The sequence below is a fragment of the Microcebus murinus genome, chromosome 8, assembly GCF_040939455.1.
Source record: "Microcebus murinus isolate Inina chromosome 8, M.murinus_Inina_mat1.0, whole genome shotgun sequence".
Classification (NCBI taxonomy): domain Eukaryota; kingdom Metazoa; phylum Chordata; class Mammalia; order Primates; family Cheirogaleidae; genus Microcebus; species Microcebus murinus.
The window spans coordinates 38,372,033-38,381,214 of NC_134111.1; the positions used below are offsets into that span (position 1 = coordinate 38,372,033).

A 9,182-nucleotide genomic window follows, 5' to 3' on the forward strand; every position below is an offset into this window, starting at 1 on the left:
ACTACAGGCATGTGCCACCATGCCTGGCTAACTTTTTCTATATATATTAGTTGCCCAATTAATTTTCTTTCTATTTATAGTAGAGTCGGGGCCTTGCTCTTGCTCAGGCTGGTTTCCAACTCCTGACCTTGAGCAATCCGCCCGCCTTGGCCTCCCAGAGTGCTAGGATTATAGGTATGAGCCACCACGCCTGGCCGTGAAGAAGCTTTTTAATGTGATATAATTCCTTTTGTCTACTTTTGCTTTTGTTGCCTGTGGTGGACTTTAAAAAAGCCACTTTTTAAAAGTCATTAAGCTTCAAGAGTGGAGAGATTTTTCTGAACCACACACAGATATTCTCATTTTTTTTTCTTTTTTTTCCAAACAGAAAACACACACTAATGAGTTAAACGTTATTTAGCCCCAGGATTCAGAAAATTTGAATTTGAATTTTAACTCTTAACACTCGTTCCTTTTTGCATTATCTTAGACAAGTTATATTTCTTCCACCATTCCTTCTCCATGTATAAGTCAGTAGGCCCTCCTTATTTGTGTTCTCTCCTTCAGAGGAATGACGTCCAAGTTCTTGGAAACGCAGGTTCTTCAGAACCCTCCCCGGCAGGCAGCAAGGAGCGGATGAGTGGCAGGAACTTCTGCTACCCAGTGAAGCTAAATGTGATCTGAGTCAACAGCCAGAAAGTATAAACTCGGTTATTCAAAATCTGAGGATTTCTTGCTTAGGGTCAAGCTTTCCAAACAACCAGGAACTTTCTTTGCCTTTAGACATTTTCTCGTCATCTTGAATAGAAAATACTAAATACTATCTAAAAGTTTCTTAAAGAAATGAGATTGCCATTAAAACCAGTGATTTTTAACTCTATCAAAGCCCAAGTCCCCTTTCTATAATAGATATTTTATAAGACCTGCTTTAATTCTGACATTACATTAATAGATAACTTACAAATGAATATGATTTCAATAAAGCAACATAATGCTTAATAATAATATAAAGAAGTAATAAAAAACTAAGTTGTTTATGATGAAGTAGTATGTATTTCAATAAGTAAATGTCTAGAAGTGACTAGTAGACATAATAACCAGATGCTTACACCTATATGCAGAATCACTATACATGAGACAGCTATAAATGTAGCCTGTTACAGGTGTATTATATTGCAAACTCTAGAACCATATGCAGCATTGCTACTGGTGGTATGATTTTCCTAAATGTTGAACAACTTATGGTAAATTTCTAACAAAATATTCCCATACAATTTGGATCTATTAAATATGTGCAGGAAATACTTGGTATTTATTCATAAAATGAAGTTAAGTTCTAAGTTCAGATCATTAAAAACTCCTTTTTCATCTAAATATATGTCTTTGGTAGACATTGAAAAGTATGCGGATGTTGGACAATTCTTACTGCATGGGGCAGTCCCATGCATTTTAAGAAATATTGTATTCCCAGTACTAATACGCTAAAGGCCAGTAGCCCCCAGTTATTGTGATGCTATACAAGGGCTATCCAGAAAGTATCCATCCATGTAATATGTTCTTGTTAGTAAAAACCTTCTCCAGGCCGGGCGCTGTGGCTCACGCCTGTAATCCTAGCACTTTGGGAGGCCGAGGCGGGCGGATTGCTCAAGGTCAGGAGTTCGAAACCAGCCTGAGCGAGACCCCGTCTCTACCAAAAATAGAAATAAGTTAATTGACCAACTAAAAATATGTATACAAAAAATTAGCCGGGCATGATGGCACATGCCTGTAGTCCCAGCTACTCGGGAGGCTGAGGCAGGAGGATCGCTGAGCCCCAGAGATTGAGGTTGCTGTGAGCCAGGCTGACGCCACGGCACTCACCACTCACTCTAACCTGGGCAACAAAGTGAGACTCTGTCTCAAAAAAAAAAAAACAACCTTCTCCAAATGTTTACAGTGCTAACTACTGGTAATACCACCCCTGTTGAGAAACTCTTCTGTAAACAGTGCCTGGCACTTGGTGTATGTTTAATACATGGTTATTGATTGGATGAAGGAATGAATGTATTAATATAAATAGGAAATTCCTAAAAGTAACTTTAACTTTTGACTATAAATTACAGGAAATCCAATTAACAGTAGTGTAGACAAATTAGGGCATATAAATTTTTTTCTCTAAGAAGTTTGGAGTTAGGCTATCCCAGCTTGGTACGGCAGCCCATGATGTTGTCAGTGTCTGTGGTTCCTATTTCCTCTCCATTTTGCCATTTTAGCGAATCTGTTATTTCAATACCTCATGAATTAGAGACGGCTGCTCCATCTCTGGATCTCACATTTGCATTCAAAGCAGAAAAGGGGAAGGAAGATCAAAGGATCATTGCCAGCATACTTTCTCTTCTATCTTATTGGCCAGAACTGTGTCACATGGTGAGTGCCCGCTGCAAGGGCAACTATAACCCTTCCCCTTAAAGCAACAATACTGCTATATAGAATGTTAAAAAAAAAAAAAAAAAGGAAAAGAAAAGAAAACAAAGGAAAAGTTTCAAACACATTACTGAGCTACTGAGCTGCTAAGAAAGTAAAGATTTCAAGAAACTAAAAGTAAAATGAACATGGAACTCCTAGAGGTGAAGAAAGTGCTAAGGCCTTTGCCTTAGGAATAGGTGTGATCATTCTGGTGATCTCAATATGTCATTTGTAACAGTTTCATAAGAAGTGAGGATGGGACACAGAAGATAAAGCTCAAGGCCTGCCAAGTGTGTGGAGTCTAATAGGAGATCTTGACTCAAAGTTGGAAAATAAAATGTCAATCCACAGATTGACAGAAAATATTCACAAAGACTTGTATTCAGAATATATAAAAACTCCTACAAATTGGTATCAAAAAGAAAAACAAGCCAATTTTTTTTTACAAGCCAATTTTTCAAAAGGGACAAAATTCTTGAAAAGATACTTTACAAAAGAAAATATACTAATAGCCAATAAATCCATGAAAAGATACTCAACATCATTAGCCATCAGGAAAGTGCAAATTAAAACTGCAATGAGATACTGTTTATATATCCATTAGAAGGGTTAAAATTAAAAAGACTAATTTAAACAGGAAAGTGGTCAGAGGTGCAGGAAAAATAATCAAACCAAATGTTTGAAAGCTTATAGAGTAACTGGAACATTCATACATTGTTGACAGGAATATAAAACATACAATCACTTTGGAAACTATTCATCAATTTTTTACCATTTTAAACACATACTTACTGTGTATCCAAGAGAAATGAAAACAAATGCCTATAGCTTGTACATGAATGTTCATAGCAGCATTAATAATAATAGCCAAGATGTAGAAACAAGCCACATGTTCATCAACAGATGAATGTGTACACAGAATGTAGCATATCCATATAATGATAATATTATTTAGCTATAAAAAGGAATAAAGTACTGGTACATGCTACAGTATGGATGAACCTTGAAACATTATCCTACATGAAAGAAGCAAGACACAAAAGCCACATATGATGATAATGCCATTTGTATGGTATGTATCCAAAATTTGCAAATCCGTACAAACAAAGTCAGTTAGTGATTGGCAGGGGCTAGAAGAGAGAGGAGTGGGAAGTGGCTTCTAATGGGTAGAAGATTTCTTTTTAGAGTGATAAAAATATTCTGGAATAGTGGTGATGCTTACATAACTATACTAAAAACCATTTAACTGTATACTTTATTTAAGTTGATAAATTATATGGCATGTGAGTTATATCTCAATAAAGTTGTTACAAAAAACAAATATAATCTATATATATCACTAGCATTGCCACTGCCTCGAGATTACCACTGCCAGCATCTTGGTAGATAGCCTTCCAAACTCATTTCTGTGCATCATGAGGGCTGTCTGGAAAGTATCCAGCCATGTAACCATTCCTGTTACATGAACAATGGCTGGACACTTTCCAGACAGCCCTCATATATTTATTTAAAGAATAAAAATTGGATCATACCATGCATACCACTTACAAAGTATTTTTAATTATAACACATATAACTCTATAATCATTAAGTTGTATCAGACTGGAAGGTCATTGTCTTTTTTCTGATCTTAGGGGGAAAACTTTCAGTCTTTCATTGTTATGTATGCTGTGCTATTAGTTCTGGGGCTTTGTAGATGCTCTTTATCAGGATGAGGAAGTTCCCTTCTAGTCCTCATTTGCCAAGTGTTTTTTATTTTCTTATCATGAAAGGGTGTTAGATATTGCCAAATGCAATTTCTATATCTATTAAGATGATCATGTGGGTTTTCCCCCTTTATTCTATTAATATTAATAGGTATATTATATTGATTGATTTTCATATGTTGAGCCAACCTTGCACTCCTGTGATAAATCTCAGTTGGTCATGGTATAAAATCCTTTTATATGTATTGCTGGATTCAGTTTGCCAGCATTTGACTGAGGAATGTTGTTTCTATATGTATAAGGATATTGGTCTGTAGTTTTCTTTTCTTGTAGGTTATTGATTTGAAATCTTTATAAAAAAAAAAAGAAACTCAAAGTATTTTCTGATTTCTATTGTGATTTCCTTTTTGACCCTTTGATTATTTATGATTGTGCTCAATTTCCATGTATTTGTGAATTGTCCAAATTTCCATCTGCTATTAATTTCTAATTTTATTCTACTGTGGTCAGATAATATAATTGGTATGATTGTATGATTGTAATGTGTTAAAATTTATTGAGACTTATTTCATGGCCTAACATATGTTTTATCCTGGTAAATATTCCATGTATACTTGAGAAGAATGTGTATTCTATTGTTGTTGAATGAAGTGTTCTCTAGATCTATGTTAATTTGATCATAGTGTTGTTCAGATTTTCTATTTCCTTGATGATTTTCTATCTAGTTGTTCTATTATTGAAAATGGGGTAATGAATCTCGAACTATTATTGTCAAACTCCATTTTTTTCTCTGCCAGAAGTGTAATTCAGTCCCAATTTGAAGGCTTGAGAACAAGGGGAACTGATGAAATAATTCCCAGTCTTCAAAACAGTAGTTAGTGGGGGTCAGCGCTGGTATAACACCCATTCCTGAGAACTTGGGTAGGAGAAGAAGTATAAGTCCCAGAGACTGAAGGCCCAAGAACCAGGAGCTTCAAAATCTGGGGGCAGCAGAAGATGAATGTCCTAATTCAAGAAGAGAGTGAATTAACACTTCCTCTGATGTTTTGTTCTATTCATGTCCTCAACAGATTGGATGATGTCTACCCACATCAATGAGGGTGAAATCTTCTTTGGTCACTCTACTGATTCAAATACTAACTTCTTCAGGAAACACCTTCACAGACACACCCAGATATAATACTTTATCAGCTATCTGATCATTCCTTGGGCCAGTCAAGTGGACATATAAAATTAACCATCACAGGTTGCTATGAGGATTAGAATTTCATCTTAATTTATAATAATCTAGTTCAAACTGATACCAATTTAATTACAGTAATATACATAACCTTTGCTCCTATATGGCCCCATGCCCTCTCCCTCATCTGTGTTATTATCGTCATGAAAATTACACCTTTATACACTGTGTGCCCATGAACACAAAAAATATGGAATGCTTTGCAAATTTTTAAGTCATCCTTGCACAGGGGCTATGCTAGTCTTCTCTGAATTGTTCTAATTTTGGTATATATATATTGCTGAATTGAGCACAATGTGATCTGATTTTACATTTTACTATTAAAAACTTTACTCTGGCTTCAGTGTGAAAAATGGGTTAAAAAGGAGGCCAGTCTGGAGGTGAGAAAACTAGACAGAACATGCTGGAGTAAATCAGGCAAAAGATGCTAGTGGTCTAAATTAGAGTTCAGTACTGGGGTTCTGGAAAAAAGATGTAGACAACTTAACAAATGTGAAAGATATTAAAGACATAATATTAACTAGTTAGGTAATATTAACTAACTATGATGTCACCATAGCTAGTGACATCAGATACATGTTTGAGGAAAAAAGAAGAGTAAAAAATGATCAGTTTTCTGTATCATGTAACTGAGAAAATTATAGTGCTATTTTCACAGAGATGGATAACACTGAAATAAGAGCTTTGGGGGAAAATGCAATGAGCCCAATTTTAGACCTTTTGAATTAGTTGTACTCGCAGGATATTCAAATGGAGATAGGAAATGTTCAGCAAAGAGTGGGATATCTAAGTTTAGAACTAAAATGAGCAATATGGGCTGTGAGTAGATTTGAGTAAGTAGTACATAGTAATGGAAGCCTAGAGAGTTTATTAGAATGTTCAGTAGGAATGTATGAAGTGACAATAAAAGAGGAAGAAGGATAGAATCCTGACAAACAGTAGTAATATTTGAGGAAAAGAAGAAGATTCCTCCCAAGCAAGTGAGAAAGAGTAGCCCTAGAAATACCTAGAAAACCAGAAGAGTGTGTTGTCATGGAAGTGAAAGAAGAAGGTTGTTTTTTTTTTTTTTTTTTTGATACAGAGTCTCACTTTGTTGCCCAGGCTAGAGTGAGTGCCGTGGTGTCAGCCTGGCTCACAGCAACCTCAAACTCCTGGGCTCAAGCAATCTTGCTGCCTCAGCCTCCCGAGTAGCTGGGACTACAGGCATGCACCACCATGCCCGGCTGATTTTTTCTATATATATGTTAGTTGGCCAATTAATTTCTTTCTATTTATGGTAGAGCCGGGGTCTCACTCTTGCTCAGGCTGGTTTTGAACTCCTGAACTCGAGCAATCCGCCCGCCTCAGCCTCCCAGAGTGCTAGGATTACAGGCGTGAGCCACCACGCTCGGCCAAGAAGAAGGTATTTTAAGAATTGAGATGCCACGTAAAATAAGGACTGTAATGTTTTCCTTGGATTTAGCAATAAAGAAGGTCATTAATAACCATGGTTCATTAAAGATAGCTGCAAATTCTTTGCTGTTTTCCCTATCAGGAAGTTAAATCTATTTCCCTTCCCTTGAATCTGAACTGGATTGGATTTGTATTGACCAATAAAATGTGGCAGAAGTGAGGTTCTTTAATGTCTGAGACTGGGCAGCTTCTATTTTCACAAGATTGAAACCCAGCAGCCGCGCTGTGGGAAGCCCACAGGTAGAAAGGCCAGGAGGAGAACTTCTAGCTGAGTTCCCAAACAAGAGCCAATGCCATCTGCCTGCCATGTGAATGAGCCCTAGTGGACGTTTCAGCTCAGCCAAGCCTCCAGAGGATCGCAGCTGCATGCGGAAGGATTGTCCAACTGAGCCTAGTCAAGCCGTAGAATCGCAACAGATTGTAAATGGTGGCTGTTATTTTAGATGATGAAGTTCTGGGGCAGTTTCTTACTTAGCAATTGACGACCCATTTTATTACTATTTTGTAATGTCTGTAAGAGCAGTTGTCTCGTTGGGGAATTGCAGGTGTAAATTGCCCTGAGTCGAAGAGTGACTTGAAAGATAGAAACTGGAGACACGTAGTTTAAGAAGTCGATTGTGAAACGGGGGAGATATTTAGAGTGGTGCTGGAAGAAGTATTTGACAAAAAGATGTTTTGTTAGTTTTTAATAGGAAAAATTTAAAGATATTTAAGAATGTGCTAGTATAGGCAGAAAACATTGAAGATACAGAAGAGTCATGGGTTAACTGATGAAGTGAGGTTCCAAAGGAGATGAGGGAAAATATTACCTTATTCAGACTCCTCCAGAAAGGATCTGACTGGTTTCATTAGACATGATCCAATACAGAGGCTCGATGGGTGTACACTCACATCCTACCTCCTTGGCAGTCACCCTAGGGATGGCTACCCATGACTCAGGCACTAATCCTTTTTCTAGCCACCTATGGCTAGAGTATTTAGGTTGTATTAGTTAGGGTATTTGGGGCTACAAGTAGCAGAAGACATATCTCAAAGTGGCTAAAACATAAATCTAAAGTTTGAGGCTTAATTAACTCAGCACCTCAAAAACATCACCAAAGTCCCAGGTTCTTTTTTATCTTTTTATTTATTTATTTTTGAGACAGAGTCTCACTCCATTGCTCAAGCTAGACTGCCATGGCGTCAGCCTAGCTCACAGCAACCTCAAATTCCTAGGCTCAAGCAATCCTCCTGCCTCAGCCTCCTGAGTAGCTGGGACTACAGGCGTGCACCGCCACACCCGGCTAATTTTTTCTCTGTATATTTTTAGTTGGCTAATTTTTTTCTATTTTTAGTAGAGACTGGGTCTCTACTAAAGCCTGCTCTTACTCAGGCTGGTCTAGAACTCCTGACCTCAAGCAATCCTCCTGCCTCGGCCTCCCAGCGTGCCAAGATTACAGGCGTGAGCCACCACACCCGACCCCAGGTTCTTTTTTTTATAATTCTGCTTTGTTGTCCTCAGAATTTTGTCTTGTTCTCTTGGGTTGGCTTCCATGATTGTCTCAGGGTGACTGCTACAGTTCCAGGGGTCATATTCAGAAGACATTGTCAAGAGACACAAATGAGAAGTTTCTCTATGCTGGTCCCTTTCCCAGAGGTTTTACAGCAGACTTCTCAAATGGTTGGAATCTTATCATATGCCCAGTCAATAACAAGGCTGATTCTAGGCAGGTTATTTAAACTTTCTGAGCTTCTGTTTCCTCATCTGTAAAGCGGGTAGCATAGTACCAGTCTCAAGATTATCGCAAAGCATAAAAGAGAGAGTTTTATATTAAATGCACAGCACAGTGCTGGTCCACACCTACTCCACCCTCCGTACTGTGTTTATAGTTCATTTCCTATGAAGCAAACTTGAGGTTCTCTTCTCCCATGTAAGCCTCCACAGTTGGCTCAAAATAAAATTGATTCATCTTCTGGTGCTAGAGTTGACTTTCCCGGAAACACTCAGAAGAGAGAAAAAAATAATTAGATGTCTATTAGAAAAGAAAAAAGATGGATGGGCAACTGACAGGATCTGCTACGGGGGAGCACCAGTGTGCAAGAAACTGGTCTGGCTGCCTTGACTCCCGGGGTGTGAGGATTTGGGGCTGCCAGGCAGGAACTGAGGTGTGAGAGTTTCCTGTCTGAGGTAAAGGGGGAGATCCGGTGCACAGGGAGGGGATCCAGGGCACAGATGGAGTACGTGTGCTGATGTATGTGTTGGGTGACAAAAGTAAGTGAACATTCAGAGTGATTTATTCTTATCTCAAGTATGTCCCTCATAGAATGGCCCTGGGCTCCACCACATCCTCGAGTTTGAGCCAGAATAATAAATCATAAAG

At 38.1% G+C, this 9,182-nt stretch overlaps 1 non-coding gene across 1 annotated transcript; it reads right to left on the minus strand.

The window, feature by feature from the left end:
* Positions 1–5,554: 5,554 nt before the first annotated feature.
* Positions 5,555–5,656, minus strand: LOC142872838 (U6 spliceosomal RNA). Its single transcript, XR_012920924.1, has one exon. It is a non-coding gene; the product is annotated as a U6 spliceosomal RNA (small nuclear RNA).
* Between the last annotated feature and the right edge of the window lie 3,526 nt (positions 5,657–9,182).